The 25,453-nt window shown below is 34.2% G+C and overlaps 1 protein-coding gene across 1 annotated transcript in view; it reads right to left on the bottom strand.

Annotated features, from left to right (window-relative positions):
- The window catches only part of LOC135847168 (transcription factor Atoh1-like), a 29,027-nt gene extending 12,685 nt beyond the window's left edge, over positions 1-16,342 (bottom strand). The window contains exon 1 of the mRNA XM_065366602.1: positions 16,147-16,342. The gene's annotated coding sequence lies outside the window, so the exon portion shown is untranslated. The remainder of the gene's footprint in view (positions 1-16,146) is intronic.
- Positions 16,343-25,453: the final 9,111 nt, after the last annotated feature.

Here is a 25,453-nt window from a genome sequence, read left to right as displayed (position 1 = left end):
GCTCCAACCAGTCTTTAAATACCTAATCCGAGTATTTTTCGCTATAAAGGGGTACAATACACAAATCCAGTACGACACCCTGATAATACATATATAAATAGAAGCCGGTTAACTGGACCCACGTGCATTTCGGTCCGTTAAACGACTATCTATAAAATTAAGGTCAAAGATTAACGAATTTTATAGACAAAGTAAACTGAAATAAAAAATTCAAAATGAATGGTTAACCTATAGGTAAGTACTCGTATACTAACTCGAAGGTACATGAGAATCATCTTAGCATGTTGAAAAAATATCAAAAAGGAATACATAAGACAGACCTACTGTACATTTGAATGGCTTCTTTTTATTCTTATTGTGAAATTCCCTCGAGAGGTATCACAATTAGCTAACTTTATGACACTTCTGCGTACACGTGGATTTCGTCGTCTCGATTTCTTTATCGTGTCCTGAGGGGATTTACTCCTCCGAGGATACTCTATCGTTGTGTATCAGATCGTAAAACTTGCATAAGTATTTGCAGACTTCCGATTTTAAACCTTTTGGATGTAGTTAATATGGAAACTGGCGATCGAGAAAAGGAAGTTTCATATCCTCATAATTTTAATTTTCTACCACTTTCACAAACAAAGAAAATGAAAAAATATCCTTTTTTGGGAGGAGGGGGTGGAAAGAGGGAGGGAGGGAAGGGGAGGGGTAAATACAACGCAAAAAAATTCGATCAGCTTAAATTAAAATTCTAAAATATGTGGATTTAAAACTTGAAACGAAATGAAATCAAAACACCCATAATGAACTTTTGAAAATTGAAAAAATTCACTATACGATTGACTGAGGAATTTAGAGAGGGGAGGAGGGGAAGAAGAAATTGTACATTCATTGAGTAAATTTTCTAATTTAATTAAATTGTACGAGAACGTGATATTATGGCTAAAAAACCCTAATCATTTTAAAAATCAAAATATTCGAATTTTATGCAGTTGGTATTTTTTGATTTTTTTTGAGTGCCAATTCCGGATTGGTCTCAATGAAAATAATGTTCAAAATTTTGAATTAGGTATTTATTTTCAATTGTATTGCTATAAATTATGTCAAATCGAATTTCCGGGGGGGAGAGGGGGTTGCCCTTAAATTTGTTGAAAAAATGTCATGGATTTCATTGTATTCGTTTTTTTTTTTTTGGGCAGGATGAGCTCTGAATTTTGAATTGTTTTTCAACCTTAACCATAAATTAAGTCTCAAAAGGAGAAAAGGAGAAAGGGGCGAGGGGTCAAATTTAAATATTTTGGAAAAATACGATAGATGTGTGTGTCAAAATGCAGGTTTTTGGCAATACTGCAAAACTGAAAGGACAAAAGTTACACTTTTTATAGTTTCAGTTTTAGTTTTGTATTTTTTGTAAAATTATTAAACGAAAAAATTGAAATAAAAATTGAAAATAGAAATTTTAAGAACGAGAAAGTCGAGAAAGAACGATTGACTCGACGAGAAACGAGCGAATAAGGTATGTACTATTTTTGGTGGCTTCAGTACGTAAAAAAAAATAAAAATAAACCGATAAGAATTTTAGTTTCAATTTTTGTTTTTTCGATTCATTTTCCAGTTTTCAGTTTTAGTTTTGCAGACTTGATTTTTTGAATCACCAATTCTGAATTTCGAATCATTTTTCTCGTCTGCAATGAAGGTATAAAGAGAAGAGGGAGGGGGAGGTGAGAGGAAGAATCAGATTAAAAATTTTCAATATGTAGTTGAGTATATAAGTTGAATAAGTAAGAGTAAAGGTACCAATTATCGACCCCCTAGTTTATTTTTTGAATTTCTCGGGTCGGAGCCAAATTGAGCTGGAAATGTCGGTGATGGCTAAAACGATAGCTTGATATGTCTACTTCAACATCCCAAAGCCCCAAGACCCGACATTTTCATTTACTATAGGCTTATGTTTTTTTCATTTTCCGAAAAAGTTCAAAAACTCAACAAAAAAAAAGTGACCCAAATATCGACCTCCTAAAAAAACGTGTTAAAAATAAGTAAAAAAACACCGAAATCAAAGTCTGAAGGAGTTAAAACCAATATTTATTACTTATTACCTGAATATAAAGTATTTAGAACGTTTTTACAAATTATGAAAATTGGTCAATTATCAAAAAAAAAGTGACCCTAATATCGACCCCCTCAAAAAACGTGTTAAAATTTTAAAATGAGTAAAAAACACCAAAATCAAAGTCTGAAGATGTTAAAACAGATATTTATTACTCGACATATCAACATAAAAGTACCTTAGAACATTTTACTGGAAACTTCGGCCCATTTCTTACGATTTTGGTTTATCTTTTGGCATGTCTGTGGCAAAACACAAAATCTTGAAATTGCCAAAACAATGGAGAGGGGGGTCGAATTTAGGGCACTTCATAAAAGTATAAATTTCGAGAATTACATTTGTCTGAATTTTTCAACTTTTTTGTCAAATTTTCGACTCGAAAGTATGGTTATGAGATTTAAGTGGCTTAAACGAAAGTGTGATCTTGAAATGGGAGGAGGTGGTACGTTGAAATTCAATTAAAATTGTAATGAACTCTAATGATGATTCAAAAATTTGAAAAAATAATATTATTCACTTCGAGAATGGATGAAATTGAATTTTAAAAAATTGATTAAGGACAAACTGAGTTTTATTTGGATTGTTGCCTCATTTATCACTCAAATTCAAATCCTTCGCCATGATCTATTCTCAACAACTTCCATTAGCAAAAAACCACCCGAAACGTATTAAAAATCAGATCTACTCGAAAGAATATCTCATCCGATCCATCCAGTGCTCCGAAAAAATGACTCATTTCCTGGCAAAAATCTCATTGCCTCGACTAACCTGGACGAGAAATCCCAATTTCACCAAATCAACTCCACATGACACCCATTAGGTATAATCTTTGAAACAAAGATCGAACTACTTACGCGTACCTACCTACATATGAAGAGTGATATTCCAAAACTCGCTTTGTCCATTTTTATCAAAGTTGGGTTTTCAGTGGTACCTGGTAGATGAAGTATTAACTCACATTCCTACATCATCAACCTACCAAAATGAGGTGTTAAACTCACCTAAATAGCCAATTCACTAAAAGTTAAAAAAAAAATAATGTTCCAAAACGCGCTTTGTCCATTTTTATTGAAATTTTTTTCAGCAGTATTTAGTGGATGAAGTGTATACCTACACTCCTACATCATAAATCCACCCAAATAAAGTGCTAAACTCGCCTAAAAAGCCAATTTGCCCATTTAAAGGGAAACTGTTTTTCCTCTTTCCTGAAAAGTTGTGAAAATGGACAAAGCGAGTTTTGGAATATCACTCTTCATATGTACATTAGACACTTTAGATTTCGTCTCAGCATCCTCTCTCTTACTTCATCATCTTTAAAACCTTCAAAAAAGAAAAAAAAACTACTACCACCATATTTCAGGAAACAGATCCGATATCTTGGGTACCGTTCGAACTGGAAGTTGATAGAACCCTGTTTTCTAAACCACTTGCTAGCCCACAATCCTATTGAAATTGGTAAAACCGTTACATAACCCGATCATTAGGATATCCGTTGGTAATACAGTTTTATTTTTCTCAAAATACCGTCACCAAACCACCTACCTAGGTACCTACCTATTCACCATCATCATATCGAACAAATATAAAGCATACTTTATTCGGGTCAATGTACCACTTGAACAAAAAAAAAATAAAAAAATTACAGGGGAAAAAATCATCAATCTAATTTGCAAAAACTTTACCACCCACTGTTGTTATCCACCTACGTATTTCCACATTGTATGTATGTACATCGCATAGGTAGAGAGATACACAGCTAAGTCATACAAAGAGTAAATTTATACCTATAGGTAGACCGATAAATATATCTCAGTAAGCTCATTATCGATTAATGATGACACAAGTATCGTACTGCACGAAGCACGGTGAAAATAAGTACATACAAAGTATGTATGGCTTGTGTGTATGTTGTATGTGTATCGCCAACAACGGCGATAAATAATTCAAATATTACGAGGCGTGCGAGTTGACTAATCGTATTACACTCGTTTTGGTTAAACAAACTCACACATACTGATCAACGCGAGTCTCCGGCTCCGGGTGTTTACTTTACGCCGCTTGCCTGTGTACATTTCATGGTACTTGGAAATATTTTGGAATCGATGAAATTTTTCACATTGACAGAAAAATTCCGATGGTTTGTACCATCAACGCGACTACCTATACAAACAGTGATCAACTAATCACTGATCGTGGATCAATATCAAATGCGAGTCTTCTCCATGGCTTTTGCCACAATAGAGTAAAAAAGTCGATAAATTTGCCAAATCGTATAGAAATTTTTGCAGATCAACAGATAGAGGGGATTCAATCATCAATATCCGCCCAGAGATCCTCGAACAAAGATGCTCCTCCGCACCCACCACCCTGCCCAAATAACAGCAGGAGGTCCGAATGACCGAAACAGAACGACGAATATGATGTTTATGTCAACTCCCGTATACAAATCAGGAATCTACGACGACGATTGTATAATTTCAAGCAAAAATACCATATCTTGGAGCAAAAATAATTTTTTTTTCAACAAAAAGTCTTTACACTACGCTATGTCCTACCGTTCATCATCCTACATTTGATATGGTGATGGCCACGTGTATAAAAAATCCTACCGATAGGAACGTACGTATTGTGTAAAGGTATATTCAACAATGGTATACGCGATCATCCTTTATCCGCGTATTATTCGCAGTAGGATACGAGTCCCTGTAGGATATTCATTGTAAGTAGCCATCGCGCGTCAAGAATAGAATACTGGCATCGAAAATATTTCAAATTATAGGGTGCAGCTCTCTATAGCTTTATAGCTAGGTACCTTTTTATTATCAAAAATGCATCTCTTTTACACCAAATTTTGGTATATCGAATCGAGCATCGCAGGAGTAGATATCACCAATACGACGATGACGACGACGACAAAAATCGATATAGACCATTGAAGAGACCAGTTGATTCGACTCGTAGTACGTCACAACGTTTCATACGGTACAGGTTTCGAAAAAAAAAACCAGAAGGAGTCCATAGGTCGTATATTTTCTAATTAATTAAACCTAATTTCAATTATCGCTTTACACGATTGAGAAATATACACTCGTGTACGACGATCGAAACACAGATAGAGAGCAACATGGCTCCCTGCAGCTCATCCCATAACCAATTTCGTTCCTCACATCAAATGTAGGTATAATGGTATATGTATCTTACAAGTTTACATTTTAAACTCACTGTACCCAAAAAAGCAAAGCAGTAGCCGACACATTTCGATTCGGAAAAAGACCAGTTATATTGATAAGAAAATTTATCCAAAATCATCCTCAATTCCAATCACGTCTCTATGGTGTGGCATTTATTTTTCAAACGAAAAAACCTCTAAGAACCTGTATACGAGTACAAATCGAAATAGGAAAAAAATATATATACGAAAATGTGGGACAAAATCTCTATATGACTGAACCGTTAAAACCGCTATCAATATCTGACCCGCATGATTACCGAGTACGTATAAAAATACGTGAAAAAAAATATAAACGACGACCTTGGTCCATCTCTTTACATTTAAATGGCGTTATTTTTTTTACCAAATTAATTACATCGTCGCGATTACTATAGGTACTCATAATTAATCCGGCTCGTGTTTGATATTCCAAATTGTACGTAGAAGCACCTAAGTACATGCTATTTTTTTTTGCACTGAAAATTTCATACCCGGAGATGTGTCGTGTGCCTGGTGCCACCGAAACCAACACCGATGTAATTAATTTCACCCTGAAGTAGAATACCTACCTACGTGTTTAGACTGAATCTATTTCTGCAGGTATAAAAATGGTGGGTAGATTGGTATTGGATGGAAACTCGAAGTGTATAGCTTCTGTAGGTACGCAGTATTTCTCACGATATTTCTATTGTATGTGAAAGAAGTTCTTCATCACTTGAAAATATTGAAATTTTTAAAGCTTATATTGAAGAGGCGAAGAGAGATCGATGATTTTCGTTGCATTATTTTGACACCATTTCACATCATTTTCCCTTCATTGTTTCCTCCTTTCTCCTGCTCCAACTTCCTAAAAAAAGAGAACGATCCCCACGGTGAGAAATTCAGGGCGAATATACCTTTAATCGTTACACACAGTAGAAACCTAACTGCATTTATACGAGTAGATTTAGGTAGATATAGGTGTACCATTTTAGGTGGTGTTCCACATCACGTTAATAGCATTGGTAGAGGTATCCTTTCAACAACACCCACAACACTTTTTCCAGGTAAAAGAGGAAACGAGTTAATATCAAATAATATTTCAACCGTCGATCAAAATTATACCTACGTGGGAATTTTATAAAACTAGATCTACTCGTAGGTATACCTAAGTCTGGACTTTGGTTCGTCAATTTTCTAGATAGATATTTCAGCTAAGGGTTTCTATTTTTATATTTTGTCCTCAACTGCTACCTATGAAATTCGAGGTGGCTGGAAATTGTAGAAGGGGGGGGGAGATGATTAAGTTAAGTATACATTTACTTTGCACGTTTTCCTAAAAAAAAAAAAAAGGAATTCAGGTATGAAGATTTATGCAATACATTTGAAGGAATAGAAGGGGGAAATTAGGATAAATCTGAATGGAATTTTTTAAATGAATTTACCTATTTAATTTCAAGTTTGAACTCTCGTGAAAGATTTTCATTTTGAAAAATAATGCTTGGGGATGATTTTGAACTACCTCTTCTCCCTCCCCCCTTTTTATAAAAGAAATACATCATACAAGAATTCTTAGGATGCAACATTTCAAAGTTGTAGAATTTTTCAAGTTTTTTGAGATAAACTTTTCAAATTTTCTCAATGCAATGCAAATTATGTATTTTGATTTTAAGCAGCTTTCAGTATTTAAACATTTTTCAAAATCGGGAAAATATTGTCCCCAAATTGTCAAAAATTTAGGTACGAATTTTAATAATTTCTGAAAATAGTGACTAAAATTTCCAATTTCTAAAAACACGTATTGGAATATGAGATATAAGATAGTAGCACTTCTGCAATCTCTTAAAAAGCCAAGCTTTCAACAAAATTCTTCAACGTTTAGAAATTTCTCCAAATATTTCAATTTATCAAATTCCTCATTTTAATGATTTTTTTTCAAATTTTTTCAAAATTAAATGACAATATTTTATCATTCATTTTGCTTAAAATTTTTCACCTTTTTTGAATTTCCTAAGTTTGAAAATTTCCAGAAAATTTGAAAATTACAAAAAAAGCCTAGCATAATTTCTGATCTCAACATAAAATTTTAAATCATTTATGTTAAAATAGGTCTACTAAAATTTGTGCGTCCAAAATCTTTTTTTTTTTGGAAATTTACAAATTTTAGTCATGTTTTGAGAAGTACTGAAGTGATCAGTAATCCTGCATTTACAATAAATTTCTGTTCAGGATTTTCTTTTTTTTTTATTTATTCGAAATCTTCAATAAAAATTTATTGACTTCATTTTATGAAATCATTCAATTCCTTTTCCAGAAAATCGGCACCAAAATCGATTTGATCAAAAAAAAATTGTTGGTATTAAAAAATACGATGAGAATGGCAGATTAAGAAGAAAAAAAAAATAATTACACTTGAATTGAAAAATGGAGAAAATCTCCCCCCCCCCCTCATCTATGCATTCTTTCAGCATTTTTTAAAAACAAAATTTGGCATTTTTAAACATTTTTAAAGATAATTTTACTTTGCATTTTCAAATTTCAAAAAAATGTTGATTTTTAAAAATTTTTGTTTTTTTTTTGAAAAATCTTGATTTTTACAAAATAAATGTTGTTCAAAAATCCATTCAAAATTGAAATAAAAATGCTGGCGATTTTTTAAAAATGTTACACCTTTTATGTTTAATTTTAATTTTTTTAAATAAGATCTTTCAAAAGGTGATTTTTTTTCATAAATTGTACGTAATATTTCCAAAATTGATCTTCGCGTAAATTTACCGAAAAAATTGAAGTTCTAATAAAGAAATTCTCAAATTAACCCAATGATCCCTTTCATTTGCAAAATTTTGAAAAATTGTCAGAAAAAAATATTCTCTTATTGTGGATATTTCGACTTTCAGAAACGGTTCGAAACTGTTTCCAATTGATTCGAGTGGTCAAAAATAGACATAGACAAATTTCAAATTTTTGTGTCAGTTCAGTTGAATTCAGATTTTTTTAAATTTTTGGACCAAATTTGTTTTTTAAAATCTAAAAATGCACCATAGAATTAGAATTTTTTTGGTGATGTATTTTTACCATCTTTTTCGAATTAGCTTTGTCCGGGTCAAAAAATTTCCTTCCGAAGGGATACTTCTCTAGTCAGACTCTAAGAACTCAGCTCACCTTTTCCTTAATTTCTCTCACATCTTCACCGCACTTATTGCCAACATCTTCAAACTCTACTTCCCTATATCTAATCTCCAGCTAGAGAGCTAAATAAAAGCGACTCGAGTCTTTAGCACGGTATCTCTCCTCCTCGAAGCGTGACCACCACATCATAAACCAACCGAACCGTATAATTATGGTGGTATACTTGAGAAGTATAAACTAAATTCTTGATCGAACCCTCTTTACACACGTTCACATACGGTATGTCCTGGTCTCATATAATATGAGCTTTATCGCACTTGCAGCATCTCACATCCTTGTCAATCTACTCGTGTGAATAAATAAAAGTATACGTACGTACACAAACATACAGGCTCCCATCATAGGGCTACTGGTTAACACACATTAACTACTGCTGACCAAACTACCGGGTATTTGGCAATCGTATATGATGGTACCTTGCATTCTTGTGACTTTAAGGTCTATCGGTAGATTTCCTAAATATAGTCATAAGAGCATAAAAAATTCGGACCAATTATAACTCTTTGATTCTTATCGTTTTCTTAAAGACCCGTACGTGTAGCAGTCAAAACAGATTTTTTGTTGCTGATTTATCAATGATTTCATTTGACCGATTCCTCGCGATCTTGAATCTTCGATGTACTCTATTTACCTACTTTTCACTCGAACGATTATTTTCATTTTTTTTTTCTTTCATTGCATCTGTCTAAATACGTACGTTGATGGGTAGGAAGATATGGAGGAGGATGGCAGACGATATCGTGTTAATTAATCGTTACATCAGGTACACACATACTACATACGACTCTGGTTATTAAAACCAATCAAATAAATCGTCAACGAGATAAAAGTAGGGGGCAACCTTTGACGTAAGAGTCTGTAAGGTGCTCTTAACGGTATATATACCTCATATATACTTAAGTATAAGAAACGGGTGCCAAGTCTACACCCATAAGGGTACCAGTAGGTAAAACTCCACAAGACATCCAGGAGTCTTATGGCCTTCATGGCACGGGTTCATCTAGTTAATTCTAGTATATATTATATGTTTGTCATAGTCTACATTTCAAGGACACTGTTACCTATTTATATTTGTGAGGAATTATTTACATATTAGCCTTATATACCTAGATACGAACGTCTTATGCGGGTACATATTATCGATGATGAGTTTACAGGTAGTATAGGTAGTAGGTACCTTAGAAAGCGAGATCGTCTTGACGTGTAAATCACCCGTTTGTCGGTTACTTGTTTGCAGGTAGGGGCAGTATAGAGAGATACTTATAATGGCAAACGGATCATATTTTTTTTCTAACACCTTGCTGTAGTAAATTCAAAGAGCAGCCGCTTGGCTTTTTTGTATGCTCAGCAACCCTCATCGATGACATTGTCTCTAGTAATTTTAATTACCCTGTACACGTCGTCTGTAGTAATTTTCCATAACGAATACCGCCAATGTTCCGTTGTACTTATATGTGTAATTGTACAATGTAATAATGATCTACGTACTACGTATAACGATCAAGACCACTGCACTGCAGCAATGAGCAATATGCGATAAAACCATATTCGTGTAATTCGCTCTCGCTACTAATTTCAAACATGCTAAGGCAAACTATTGATTTCCGTTGCTAGACGTATCCATATGGTCTACTACTGGCACTACTGGCACTGGAGAACGCAAAGGAAATAATTAAGTTTTCCAGGTGGACAGTTTGGTCGCGTTTTTATAGAGTTCGGACATTGCGCGAATAATTATCATCGATATTGTTCTTGTCTATCGTCTGAGTGCATTAGCGCGCGAGGTGAGATCCCAGTTCCGGTTTCCGACTACCTAGCAGGGCCATATCGCTACAACCCCTCGCTATGCGGCTATTAAGATGTAGAAATTTGTTGTTGCAGGCACTTCAAGTATGGGAAATTCTATACGTAAACGCACTTGTCTATCACCCACATGAACATCCAACGAACGTGCTACCCCGAACATCTGGCTATATGGATACACTACCGTGTAATGTACATCTGGTATCCCCTTTCCTCTTAGGTACGTGGTACAAGCTCGAACACCCCTTGATTAAATTCGTATGTAGGTCTAAATTTACATTTTACAAGCTTATACCCTTTGCTTTACTAATATGTTTCCTTTTACAGAGTTGTCCTGTTTGAATTATGGAACTTTGTGAAGTAATGAGGATAGGTGCCACACATTGCCACACTTGTGATTCGATAAAGTAAAGTTTTAATTTTTTGATATTTCAGAAAAATGACGTCAGGTCAAAATTTGTCCAGATAATCACTATTATAGTTTCAGGTTTGGTGTGTTAGTTCACCCTTCTCAAAGTCTTGGAAATTTTTCAAGAAGGAATTTGTACAAATCACTGCCTAGGGCTTTTTGGAAACATTCTTAAATTTAATTTAGTAGCACAGGTACTTCGTCTGGCTCAGGACTAGGATCAGATTTGATCAGATCCAAACATTCCATGGATACAATTTGACTTGACTAAATGTAATCAGATTTAGCTAGGTCAAAGTTTTGATCAAATCAGACCTGTTCAGAGTTGATCAGATCTAATATTGACTTTTCAAAGGCCCAGACCAAGCTAGAAGTGAACAGAAACGCTTTCAATTTTTTAAATGGGACTTACATAAATATCACTTTAGTGTACTGTATGCCCCCCATCCCACTCAAAACTATTTTGTAAATGAGGAGTCAATTTTATCAATTTTTTGTGGATTACAACAAAGCAAAATACCCAATTGGGCCAATTTTGTGATAATGTGACATAATCGCATTCTACGCAACTGATTATTGAAAGCAAATCTTTGACAAGTCCTGTCCCATTTTTAGTGGGGCATAAATAAGAAAAAGTTGAGGCAAAATATGAGCCAATATATGCTCCACTTTTTTAATCTTATGGATTTGTTGTTAAGCTTTTGCAAAATATAATCACAAAGGGTGTAGCCAGTAGGGCACAGAGAGATTTTTTAGGTTTGATGAACTCTTGTCATAAAAGTGGCTAAAACAAGAGACATAAGTATTTCAAATCTTGATATGAAAATATACTACACCCAAGTGCAGAACTTTCAACTTCATTAACATTCACAACACAAATTAAAATGTTTTGAAAATAAGCCTTTGAAGTTGGTAAAGGTGACAGCGTGTACAGTAGGGGTAGGTATAACACATACTTAATGTTATCAATCGCTTAATGTTAATAAAATCATTCAGAACCAATCTTTTATATCTCATTACATAGAAATTCCATCAGTTATCATGATTGGAGCATTGGATAATGTTATAATTTTTAACTGATTTTAATGTGTTTTTTCACAATTTTTATATAATTTTAAAATGTTTTTAACACTTTTTCACCCAGTTTGTGCCTAATTTTCCTGAAATTTCAGAAGTTTTTTCTGATTGACATCATTTTGTAATATTTTTTTCATAACATTATGAAGTTTCAACATATTTTCAACACTGTTTCTCTCAATTTTTGCAAAATTTTAGTTCAATGACTACATATTTAGTAAAAAAAAACTGATCATGTAAAAATGTTTGACAAAAAAAAGTCACTTTTTTCAATCGGTTTGTGTTATAAGTCACTTTACAGTAAGCGGGTATACTGTATAGAGATGTTAATAAGAAGTATTGATATTTCAGAATCAAAAGTATTAGGTTTAGAAAAGTATATTTTGATTAAAAAATGAAAGAAGTTGTTTTATTTCATCTGTAAAACTGGTGAAGCAACATTACTTATTGATATTTTGGGATATTAATATTATCAAAATATCGACAATTTCATATCGATATTTATTGGAAATTTTTGACAGCTAAAAAATACCGTAAAATGAGCTAATTTTTGGTGAAAAAAGAAACTTAAAATCAACTTCAAGCTATTTCTTATTCTTACTTGTTTGTAATTTAGTATCTATTTGTAGCTTTACACCCAATGTACTTAGAGGTACCTATTGAAAAAGTTTTGACAAAATGTCGACATTTATTTTCTAAGGAATACTGCTACCACATAATAATTGGTTATTATGTAGATTAGGGTGGTAACAATCTATCGACCTACAAGTAGATTATCCTTGAGCTTTTGTTTTATCAATAAAAAATAGACCATCAACAAAAAGCACAGGCATAGGTATCAACAAAATGATTGTGATTAAGTTTTTTTTTTTTTTTGAATTTCAATTGTGGAGTAAATTCAAACATCACTTCATCCGATGATGATTCAATCAAGAAATGAGAAACAATGCACAGTGTGCTGAAATACAATAGCTGAAAATTTGAACGTTTGAAGAATAACAAATAACATTTTTCAACAACCAACACACACATTGATGCGACCAAAAAGCAAAATGCAAAAACCCTCTTGCAATCAGTGATTATCCTATATCTGATGGCTTATTTTACTTTCAATTTTTAGTCTAACATGATTTGTCTTACATAACGGAGTAGATATGCCTAACCAGCATGCCAAATTTGAGCCTTTGAGGACGATAATGGGGAGGAAAGGCTTTTGTCCACGATCCACGCCAAAAGACATAGTCTTCATACTAATTGTAGGTCAGCTTTATCAATGTAGAAAAGCTCCCACAAAAATATGTCAGTCGTTTGAGTGCATCAATGGTCCTATGGAACTGGTAAGTGACAAAATATTCCTCATAAAATGAAAATAACCCCCTACAACTTTTACTTTTTCGCAACAAGTCACTTCTCTTCGTCCAGAATCTATCACCATCACGTGTACCTAAAAATGTAGGATAAAATTCACTAATACTAATCCAACTTCCTCTATAAACCGAACTGACACGCACAACTTACAACATATGGTGGATTTTACGTTAAACCTACACCTCAGAGAAGGAAAAAAACGGGAGCACGACAGCGGAACGCGCCTAATGTACCAGTACCCTCCACCCCATCCTGAAATTCCCAACAGCTAGGCACCTAACCTATAAGAAACCGCATAGCTAATAAACAGGGTAGATAGACGTTAGGGTAACTGGTTGCGATATACCATGGGACACTGTGACAGGGATCCGGATCGCAATTCAATATGCGAACATTGTACAGGGTGCAGAGGACCGGTTCGTAATCTACGTGTTGGTCTGCTTACAGCATTTTTATCGGTTCTTTTAGTGATGCTATACTATACTTGTAGATGTTACTTTTCAGTTTCCCTTTTTGTCTTCTCAATGTAATAAACCTACTCTAAGTACATCGTGAACTGGTTATTGAACTTGGCATAAAGACGACTACGAGAACGAGCCACAGAGTAAAATAATATGCAACAGTGCAAGTTTATCGCTACCATCGTTATAATTGTTGCAAAAATGCTTCGCTTTTTAATAAGCTATAGCAACAATGTATGTGTATACACGATTAATGTACACAAATCGAGTGTAAAATGTTCAGTAAATAAACAAGTCTTACTTTCGAGCGCAAATTATGAAAATTACCATAACATTAAAGTTGAATGGGATTTCTCGTATAAGCGAATACCAATGTTTTAATTGGGATTAGATTGCGATCTAATTTACACGTACAGATTGAGGAAGTAAAAAGAATAGGGTTAGGGAAAAGGAAACTATAGCAGGATAAGGTCAATGATTTTTATTAAGAAGCTTGTAGAATAAAGTATTCATTTTTCGCGAAAAGGCAACAAGTTATTAGAGTATACCTACCAGTGTCGATACAGATTCGAAATTGGTGAATTTGGAAAAATTCCCTCTAATTTTTCATTTATAAATTTTCTTCTGTACCTACTTCTCTGCAAAAGTTTCTAGAACGCGTAAATTTTCGTTTGAATTACAGGTAGGTACTTGAATTTTTTCGGATTCATTTGCTCGCTTTTCTCAAATTTGCAAAACTAAATATATTTTTTCAGGCTTACTCGTGATTAAAATTTTAAAGATATGTTAAATATGCAGCATAAGTTATGCATATCATTAGGTAGGTACATACTAGGAATTTTATATGCAAAGAACAAACTACTTACATTAAATTGCAGGTACTTTATGTTGATTTACTAAACGAAAAAAACAACCAATTATTTTTATTCATTAGATTGAGAATTGAAAAAAAAGTTGCACGAGTTCAATTTTTTACGAATTACACATTTTAAATTTAATTTTTTCAGTTTATTTCAGGAGTAGATTTGATGGATTTAGAATTTTGAATTCAATATTTTTAGAGCCTCCACACTCGTAGTCAATTTCCAAAAATGAACCACCTTAAAATCCAAGATCATTCCTTTCAAAAATAGGTGAGTAATTCTTTGATATTTTTCATCATTTTCTGCCTTTTCAAGAAATCAATCTACAAATTCTGGAAACGAATTGTAAACTTGAATTCATCTTGAGAATGAATATTACACTTGGAATATTTACGTTCAAAAGCTTCAAAGACTTTTCAGAAATTTTCGAAAGAAACTCCCAAAATTATACAATAAATTCAATTTTCCATTTTTTTCGCATCAGTTCCCTCAAAAAAAAAGTAGCAATCTCTCTCGTCATCAGAAAAATTCCACCTTTAGGTATGTATTATCGTAATTCGTAACGCCTCGATAATCTCGTATTTGGCGCTAGCACATATTTCACCCAAGAACCGTTACACTGCTTGACTCAGCAACCCCCGCCTTACCACCCTCAACTATGGCATAAGTTACGAAAGCTCTAAAAGTCCGTTACAAAGCTACGGAGACTTGAACGCCGGTATTCAAAATAGTAGAAATGATACGCGCCGTTACTATGGTTACCAATCTTCTAACGGACTCTATTCTATACAGGAGAAGGTACCTTTTACGTATACTACTATGCACTTAACCAACGTATTTTCTATACCGCATGCGGGCTAAATTTCACGCACTTTAACGGATTTCCGATTTTAAACCGAAGAGGGATACGTGGGTCATGCTGGCTATAAATTTTCAAATTCCCATATACCCCATCCACCCCCTACGTAAGGGGAAAACAAGACTATAGTGTTGGTAGGCAAAGGTATATCGTGAGAAACTTAATCGTATTAGTTGTGGTAAGTTATTTCACTCAACGGGAACGAATTAGGATGCTGAACGGATATTTGCTATTAAGTCTTTCCTCGTGTTTTTGAAAAAAAAGGGGAAACTACCTTTGAAAAAATATTAATTAATGAGCGTTACTTTGAAAATAAAATTCATCTCAAGGATGGGGCTGTTGAATTTGATGTGGAAATAGTGACCCAGTTAAGGGTGGACTTACGTAAAGTAGGTGGATTATAAATATCACAAGGGGTAGCTGTTTTGAGAGTTAATTCTTTAGAGAAAAAATTGATAAATGTTTCTAGTATTCGTAATCTTATCACTGGAAAATATGAAAATAGGTACGCGAAAAAATCAGAAAATTCACCAGAAATCAATCGCGAAATTTTCGAAAATTATCACCCCAAAATACCGCAACACCACCGTTACAAAATAACGCAATTTTCACGAATCAAAACGTACAAAAATTAAAAATAAATACGAAAAGAATGTCACTATACTTTACTACCCAAGATATCTAAAAATACACCCCCTAAATCGAACAAAACCGCGACCAAAGAAAAAAAATCCCTTCGAAAACACAATACTAAACCGTACGAAAATATCGTCGCCCGGTAATAAATAAATAAATAAAAAAAAATAATAAAAAAATCTATTCAACTCACCAAACAGTATTGAATTGGCCAATATCGATAGTAACTTTAAATCCTACAAAAAGACGAAAAATCACGACCGTTACAGTAAAAAAAGAACTATTCGAGAACCCAAAACTGAACTACAACAATCGTCAATCCACGAACCGAATTGAAAACCGAGTAACGTACTAGTACTACTCCAACACTTGGTGAACCTATAAGCATATTAAGCCCGCGATCAGGATCAGGGTTGCCAACCTCCCCACCAACCGGCTTTGTCGCGCGCGCACTGCCGCACTCGTACGCCAAAACACCTGGACCTGTGTACTAGTTTAAAAGAGGCACGCGCCAACCCCCCCAACTCGCACCACCGATTGCCAGCCTTTCGTACTTCTTGTGTCTTCTTAGTTCTCTGTGTACAGCCACAGCGCCGTTCTACACTACCAACTTCTATTATTTATGACACCTACCTTCTCATCGGCAACTAGAAAGGTTCATCTTATTATTGTAGGAAGAGAAAAAAACAAATTGGCCCGAGCTTAGCGAGGGCAAAAGCTTTTGAAAATTGCCATTTTAATATGTGAAAGGACAATTTTTTTTATAAGAGGAGGTTGATTGTTTTGGCTTAAAAATTTCAGAATTTGAATGATTTTTTTTAGAAATTTCAAGTCTGAAATAGAAAAGCAAAAAAGCCCAAACAACGTGAGAGCAAAAGCTCTCGAAATTTCGTGTTTTGAGAAGTAAAAAAACATCAGAAAGTTTGATTTTGAAAAAGAAAAATCAACAGGCCTGAGCGCAGAAGCGAGGGTCGATGGTCGAAGTTTTTGAAAATTTATTATGATCCATGTAAGTACCCAGTAAGTAAATTATTATTTTTTTTTACAAGAAGTTAATTTTGTAATTTCATTCGACATTTTTAAGAGTTAGGTAGGTACAAAAATTTAGAAATAGAAAAACTGTACTTACTTACTTAGCTTGAGAAAAACCAGGGCAAAATATTTCAAAAATGTGCTATTAATTAAGTTTCAAAAAAGTCGGCAAATAAGTCTCTTTCTGGACCAAAAATGTTCAAAATTTATCAATAACGTAATATTTTTACCAGATCTGTGAGTCCGAAACGATTTTGAGATTGCGGGTTTCGGTTTTGGGATCAAAATGTATACCTATTCATTTCGAGATTGGATTTATTTTAGTTTTGTTCCTCTTGATTTTTATTTCGGTTTCAGGATTAGTTTTGGGATTGGAAATTTTTTTTTCAGTTCTAGGATAAATCTGTTCCGGTTTTGCGATTTCATTTCAACCAATTTTAAGCCTAAATTGACTAATGGACCCTTCAAGCGGTCTAAAAAAATGGGAGTTTTTGAATGCATTGTGCAGTGGTGAAATTTTAATCGTCAAATTTTATCGGCGACCCTGAGCTCAAGGGGGGGGGGGGGTCCAGACCCCCCCTGGCTACGGCTCTGCAAATTCAGAAAAGAAATCTTCTGTAAGAAACAGTTTTCTTTGTAGAATCCTCCAGTTCAGAAGTGGCGGTTTAGAAACAATTGAAGACTCGAGTCAATGAGTCCTAAAGGCTAAAACACTGGGAGTAACTAACTACCAACTAGGTATTAACAATGTAAGCCAGGCAAATTCTGGCTCTTCAATTCTTCATCCTTGCATTACGAGCGCCGAAAAGGAATATTCGAGAACGTACGCCGAGACAAATGGGAGTTTGTGAAGCAGCGAGCCTAAACGAAAACCAACCTCGAGCGTTGCCCAACATTTCCCGTTGGCTCACGTGGTACGATGAATTCGTTCCGCGGAATCTCCCTCACCCAATTAGATGAGAAGCAGGTAGGTAGGTAATTCATTCATATGATTTTCAAATAGAAAAAATGTGGCGAAAAACAATCAAATTTCTGGATGTGACAAATTCTAGAGTGTCGAAGATAGCTCGATGGAAAGAACAAAAAACGATTTTTAAATTGCGTTTTCCTTCTAAGACAATCAAGTGTGGTAGGTCTTAAACGTAAATGAATCACGACAACGTAATGAATGGAAAGTAGATAAGGAGATAAGGAAGTGGAATAGACAATGCAACTTCTACTAAGAATCCTACACATATGTTCATAAAATAAATACTTCTGAGATAGGAAATGATATATTTAGTCATTTTATAAAAATCGCAGTATTGGCATTTTGAGTTGTGTCAAAAGAACATTCAAATTAATTATGCTTAAGCCAAACATCTTTTTAGAAAAAATTGCAAAATTATGACCTGCTCCTCAGGAACGAGATGTACGTACTCGGTACTTGTATATATCTACCTATATGATGACCCAAAGCCAAAGAAAAAATTGAGTAGGTAATCTTCTTTCCTATAATAACTTGTCTCGTTCACATAAAACCTGAACTGATATGTGAGCTAAAGTGTTGCGAGATTGTAATGCCATAATTATGAACTGTGAACTGTGCAGTCACCATCAACGATCCTCAAGAGATTTCGTATCTTCTTTTCGTGAGATCATTTCACACACAGAGATTAGGGAATTTTGGTGTGGTAGCGGTAGCTGTAGATATCCCTATCTAATAATGACTTTTTCTAAAATGTTGTGTGTGTAGGTATTTTGGAACGGCACACGACTTCTTTGAACTAAGACCACGGAGGATTTAAGGTTATCATCAAGGTACTAGAATTGTGCTGAGTTACGAGATGAAAGTATTTCCGAGTATTCCTTGGGGATTCCCGTGTATCTTCCTTCTATGTCATCTTCGTCCTTATAGACTCTTGGTCTATAGTACTTCGCAGTTGGCTGTCCATAAAATAAAGAGTCCTAAACAAAAGTTTCGCTCTCAGTTTTTTTGCAAATTCCTTACGATATGTTATGTAACCATTTCCATCATTTCGGTCCTTCGTAATTCTACTACACGTTTGCAATATTTTCTTGAAATACTCACGGCCATTTGAAGGTTCGTGTCTCGAAACTGATTGATCTTGAAGCAAATTTATTGGTTGGGGGTTTAATTATTGAATACTTAAAGGTTATTAATTGAATAAATATAAAATTTAAAATGTTGAAGTTGAATTTTTACGATGAAAGCTTACATTTTTAAAATGAGTGCATGTGCAAAATTGAAAATTGCTCTGGCAACATAATTATTCTTAAATTTTTCTGATTTTTAAAATGACATCAAGGTACCTAGTTCATGACTTCTACTAACAAGGGAACCTCTTGAGGTGTCACTCTCCGATTTGAACGGGACCGCGATTTTTGGAAAGAGCATAGTCTAAAACCTCCAAAACCAAATTTTCAGCAGGCCAAGTTCATTTTTCGATTTTTGGTGAATTTTTGAAAATTCAAAATTGACTGTTTTTGGTGATTTATGCTTTTTTTAAAAGTACTTACGTACTTGATCAGTAAAAATGGTCAAAATAAGTCCCAAAACTAATATTAATTACCCAAATCCAAATTTTACCATTTCCAGCCATTCTGGAGCCTCCAGCGCGATTTTTCAAATTCTCCGGAATTTTGAATTTGCTCCAGAAGGCGCGAATATGCAGTTGGGCAGCTAAAAATCGAGTTGTATATTACACTCGACCTATTTAACGAGTTTATCCACATTTGAGTCGATTTTGAGAGTGACACCTCAAGAGTGGTTTTTTGAGGTGTCACTCTCGCTCCAAAACTGATGGAAATGGTAGAATTTGCGGTCCGGGGGTTAGCTCTCAAAGAAATACTGCGATTCGCGCAAATTTCAAAAATTTCCTCACAATCGGTTATCTTTTGATTATTTTGATTTTTTAATTGATGAAAAAAGTTGGTCAAAAAACCACTCTTGAGGTGTCAATCCCAAAATCGGCTCAAATGTAGATAAACTCGTTAAACAGGACGAGTATAATACACAACTCGATTTTTAGCTTCCCAACTTCATATTCACGCCTCCTGGAGCAAATTCAAAATTCTGGAGAAATTGAAAAATCGCGCTGGAGGCTCCAGAATGGCTGGAAATGGTAAAATTTGGATTTGGGTAAATAATATCAGTTTTGGGATTTATTTTGACCACTTTTACTGATCAAGTTCGTACTTTTAAAAAAAAGCATAAATCGCCAAAAACAGTCAATTTTGAATTTTCAAAAATTCACCAAAAATCGAAAAATGAACTTGGGCAGCTGAAAATTTGGTTTTGGGGGTTTTAGACTATGCTCTTTCCAAAAATCGCGGTCCCGTTCAAATCGGAGCGTGACACCTCAAGAGGTTCCCTTGTAAGATAAGCTCATTTTCACGAGAAAACCTGTCTGGTAAGTACATTTTCTCTTAACCTTACGAGTAAATAAAAGAAATTCCAAAATATTGAAAATATACGCTTAACAGCGTGTCATTGTTGAATTTTGTTAAATTTCTGTGTCCGAATCTCCCAATATACTTTTTTTCAATTTTTTTCTCGTTCTCTCTCTTTTTAGCTCCTCGCAAGAAAGGCATCCCCGGCAGCAGACATTTTTTTGAATTAAATGAAGGAAGATCAAAATAGCATCCAAAAATACACCATCAAGCCAAATATTTTTATTTTTCAAATTCTGGAAAAATTGAACATTTTCAATTTGGCGTATTTTTTTTTTACAAAGAAAGACAAAAAAAAACAGGATGAGTTTAAATCAAAGTATAGAGAGTTCAAATTTGGCGTGTTCATTATTTTTATAATCTTCTACACCAATTGATATTGGTTTAAAATCGGTTTAGAGCCCTCAGAAAATGTTTTTAATATACTTATATTTTTGTAAAATTTGACATAAAAAGGTCCAAAATGAAATTTAGTGCATGTGTGATTGTGCAGTTTGAATTGATTGACACACAAATTTTCAAAATCCGTTCCTGCCGATTCAAATTTAAAATGTTCTTTCTGAAATTTATTTCGCACTTAATTTTTGATTCTCAAAATTGATTAGTGACAATTTCAAACTGTTTTGCAATTTTCAGCAGATTTTTGAATTTTTTGATCGGTGAGAATATATGTACTTGGATTCACAGTGTTTGTGACTCTCATTTCGATCGATTTATGGCTTAAATCAAAATTTGCTTTTCTCGTTTAAATCCACGTGTTTTTTTTTTCAAAAAAAGGAAAATTTTAAAATCCTCTGGAAGTTCCAATTTTTTTAAAGGGTCACCAAACGCTTTAACCCTTTCGGCTACGAGACAAACTGACGGATAAAATTCGAAGTGCTTTAAACTGAGTAAGGCCGGTTGGTGCCTAAAACTCAAAATTTGCTGGAAATCACACATTCAGAAAGTATTCATGTCACAAATGGCAATACACCTTAAATTGTCTATTATTCCATTTATGACACCGAATAGCATTATAAATCAAAATGAAGCTTTCTGAGGCATCTGATATTTCAAGATGAAAGTATTGGTAGCAAGCATTTTTGAAAATAGAAAAAAAGATGAACTAAAATAAAATAAGTTTGAGTAAAAAAAGGAAATTATTGAAGAAAAACAAGGCATGCGACTTCAGATAGTTATTCAAACTGCAGATGTTTGAAGGTGTTTGCTTGTGGGAGGATTAAAATTGATGGAAAAATCTTTGTGTTATAGAGAGCATTTTTCAAAATTTTGAAAACCCATGTCACAATTCAACGAAAATTTTCAATGAAATTCTGAAAAATATGTATCATTTTCATCTTCTGACACATACATCTCTCTTGAGGTGATTTGCTTGGGTGAGTAAGTTGCCTCAGAAGATGACTAAGTAAACTTTTACAAGCATTTGAATTTTATGATGGATACTGTGTCATAAACACTGCGCTCAATAAATTCATTATCTGTAAGATGACTTCTAAAAAGTGATTCTAGTAATTCCACAACATGACGTACGTATTTTATTTTTATTATCTCCTTATGACAAACAGATTGAGGACAGTATTATGACACAGTATCTATCAAAAAATTCAAATGCTCGCAAAAGTTCACCTAGTCATCTTCTGAGGTAACTTACTCACCCAAGCAAATCACCTCAAAAGAGATGTATGTGTCAGAAAATGAAAATTATGTCATACTTTTCAGGTTGAATTGTGACACGAGTTTTCAAAATTTCAAAAAATGCTCTCTATAACACAAAGATTTTTCCATCAATTTTAATCCTCCCACAAGCAAACACCTTCAAACATCTGCAGTTTGAATAACTATCTGAAGTCGCATGCCTTGTTTTTCTTCAAAAATTTCTTTTTTTACACAAACTTATTTCATTTTAGCTCATCTTTTTTTCTATTTTCAAAAATGCTTGTTATCAATATTTTCATCTTGAAATATCAGATGCCTCAGAAGGCTTGATTTTGATTTATAATGCTATTCGGTGTCATAAATCGAAAAATAGTCAATTCAAGGTTTATTGCCATTTGTGACATGAATACTTTCTGAATGTGCGATTTCCAGCAAATTTTGAGTTCTAGGCAGCAACCGACCTCACTCAGTTTAAAGCACTTCAAATTTTATCCGTCAGTTTGTCTCATAGCCGAAAGGGTTAAGGGGTTAAAAATAGGATGTAAAAACATTTTAGATCTTCAAGTTCATGTTTTCATGAATAGGAATTTTTACATTTTCTCCTCCTAAATACCTCTAATTGCTGGAGAAAATTTTGTTTTGGAATCGTCAGAGACAAATTTTGAAAATTAGTGTCTTAACTGATCGAAAGGGTCACAAACACGGTAAGTTCACGAATATCGAATTTTATGTTTATTTTAATCTTTTTATGACCATTTTTTTTTCAACTAAAAAATCCAAAAATCCACTGGAGACTCCAGAATGGTTTAAGATCGTCTTCAGATGGTTTGGAAGGTTGAAAATATGATATACCTACCCAAACCGAATTTCAATTCTCCATCCCAATTTGATCAAATTTTATTTTTTTTTTCTGAAAAATGGTCTTTTTAATTTTTAAAAATTCATCAAAAATCGAAAAATAATTTAGCACCTTAAATTTGGTCAGCATGTACATCAGAGGCGTACCTACCTACTCCTGGATGACATGTTGATTGCTTATTTATTCATTTTTTTGAGGGGGTGTAGATGGGGGGCCCTATTTTTTTTATTTTCAAAATAAGAAAATTTTTGGAAGATTTAAAAAGTACATACAAAATTTCAAAACTCGAAAAATTTTCCGTTTTAAATTTCCTACTTGTTCACTGTTTGAAAAGTGAGCTTACTGGAAGCCTCATCCTCATCATCACCTGAAATTATTTTTACTTGACTGTTCTTGTTGAATGAAACTTGGCACAATCTTTCACAAAGGCTGAGATTACCTATTCGACATTCGTGCTGCAGCATAGTAATCAAATTAAAATTACGATTCTAGTCTCGTTCATACAAATCTTCAAAAAATAGGAGCGTGCTTCCATCCCTCCCCCTCTCTCTCTACCATCCATCCTCCACCCACAATTCATATCATAGGTATCCGATTCTTATTCTTGACACCCTTACACTGTCTTACGATGACCACGCGTATTTGTCTCGAACTCGATACATTATTCGAAGCTAAATTTTAATTCATCTTCTATACGTCGTCCCATAAGTAAAGCACTATCATTAAAATATTCACACCCAAAATTACTTCTAACTCAACCCTTATTAGAACGTGACTGCAACCAAGTCCAGTACACCTATTACACAGTGTACAGGGTAACAGACTATACCTAGAGAAAAAGATGAAAAAATTACCACTGTATACGAAATATAATTTAAATCCGCCTACTAATTTAGATAATTTTAAAGAACAGTCTTGGTAGTCTGATTTATTTGAAACAATGTCGATTCGTGTGGCTCGGGTACCACCTCACCGGCCTCGAGTCCCTCACCCCCTCCCACCACATAATAAACCCTCCACACTTGGGCGAAATTATTTTCGCAGAACTCGCTAGAATTTTGTCGCTGGCTGCTAGCTTATCTTATCTTCATCTGCGGATGTACATATAAATGCATAAATCCATAAATAACATATCGATGAAGTGCGAAAGGGGGCGGAAAAAATATTAGTATCGTCGACATCGAGTATATGTGTAGGAAAACAGTAACGAGCAGATAGCTCGAAGCAGTAATCAACAAGTCGGAGGAATATGCCGAATATATGGTATCACTTCAAAAATTGTTTATACGTTTGGGTAGTATCGAGAAAAGGATTTTAAAACTCATTATTTTTTATTCCTTATAAAAATTCCGGCTCGATAAACCGAAGCAATAAAAAATTTCGATTGTTCGGTGGCGCATTAATTGGACAGATGATAATTTTACCCGAGTAACTATATTTTTTGATCGAAGGTAACAAGTGAAAAAAAGAGGGTAAAGTTGATTAGATTTTGGTGGCTGAGTTTTCAACGTGCTGGGTACCTTGTAAAATAGTTAAACGTGTAGAAAAACACGATCGAAGAATTCAAATTACTTACCTCTGGACGGTACACACTGCGCACTGAGGTCGCGTAAAAGCCTTTTTTCCTTCATTTTTTTGATAGAACTGGTTTCATTAAACGAAAAAAAAAAGTTTTTCACCATAGAGACATACACAACACCGATGTTTTAAACGTTAAGCCGGCCGAAAAAATATGTATGATTGTAAAAAAAAAAGACTATAACGATCATAAATTACCCGAGTTAACTGGTCCTAGTTATCTTTTTCTTTTGTTTTTAATGTCTTAATTTAGGCTTTGTACATAGAACAATAAAGAGAGGTACGAAAAAAAGAAGCGATTTAATTAAAAAGCGCTGTGTGGTAACTACTCCTAAGAGTTTTTTTTAACCGTCGTAGTAAATATTACGTGGCTGTGGTTACTTTTTTTTTTGAGAGCTCTTATTGTAGTATAGGTAGGTACTTCATATTTTAGATGTTGTGGCGGGTGATGAGGAGGGGGTGTTGCTTACCTGGAATATTATTACCACGATGTACATCTATATTTATGTATAGCTTCTATTTGTAAAAGAAAATTGTTTCTTATTTCGTAATATGTGGTCTCCCTCTCTATGGTCACTTAAGAGAATTTTTTGCTCGACTTCGACCACCTTAGGTACCTACCTACCTGGAAAGAAAAAAGGCTCGAAGGTCGCAATGGCTGATTAGTAACACGTTGTCGTTCCAAGGCAGGCGCCTCGATCGTAATTTTTTTCAGCAACACATCTGGAGCCGACGTCCAGCTCATTATTTGGGCGTTAAATTTAGAAAATGACCAATTTTTTAGCACGTGCGGTCGTAAAAAAATTTTCTTCTCAATTACAACGGACGCAATGCAGTGTAGGAGTTGCTAATGGTAATACATACAGTATATTTTACTCGCTGGTAATTGCGGACTTCGGTTATGGATAATTACAGATGAAAC

The sequence above is a fragment of the Planococcus citri genome, chromosome 5, assembly GCF_950023065.1.
Source record: "Planococcus citri chromosome 5, ihPlaCitr1.1, whole genome shotgun sequence".
In the NCBI taxonomy this organism is placed as follows: domain Eukaryota; kingdom Metazoa; phylum Arthropoda; class Insecta; order Hemiptera; family Pseudococcidae; genus Planococcus; species Planococcus citri.
The sequence above is the reverse complement of the archived record's forward strand: the minus strand, read 5'-3'. Positions and strand labels throughout refer to the sequence as shown.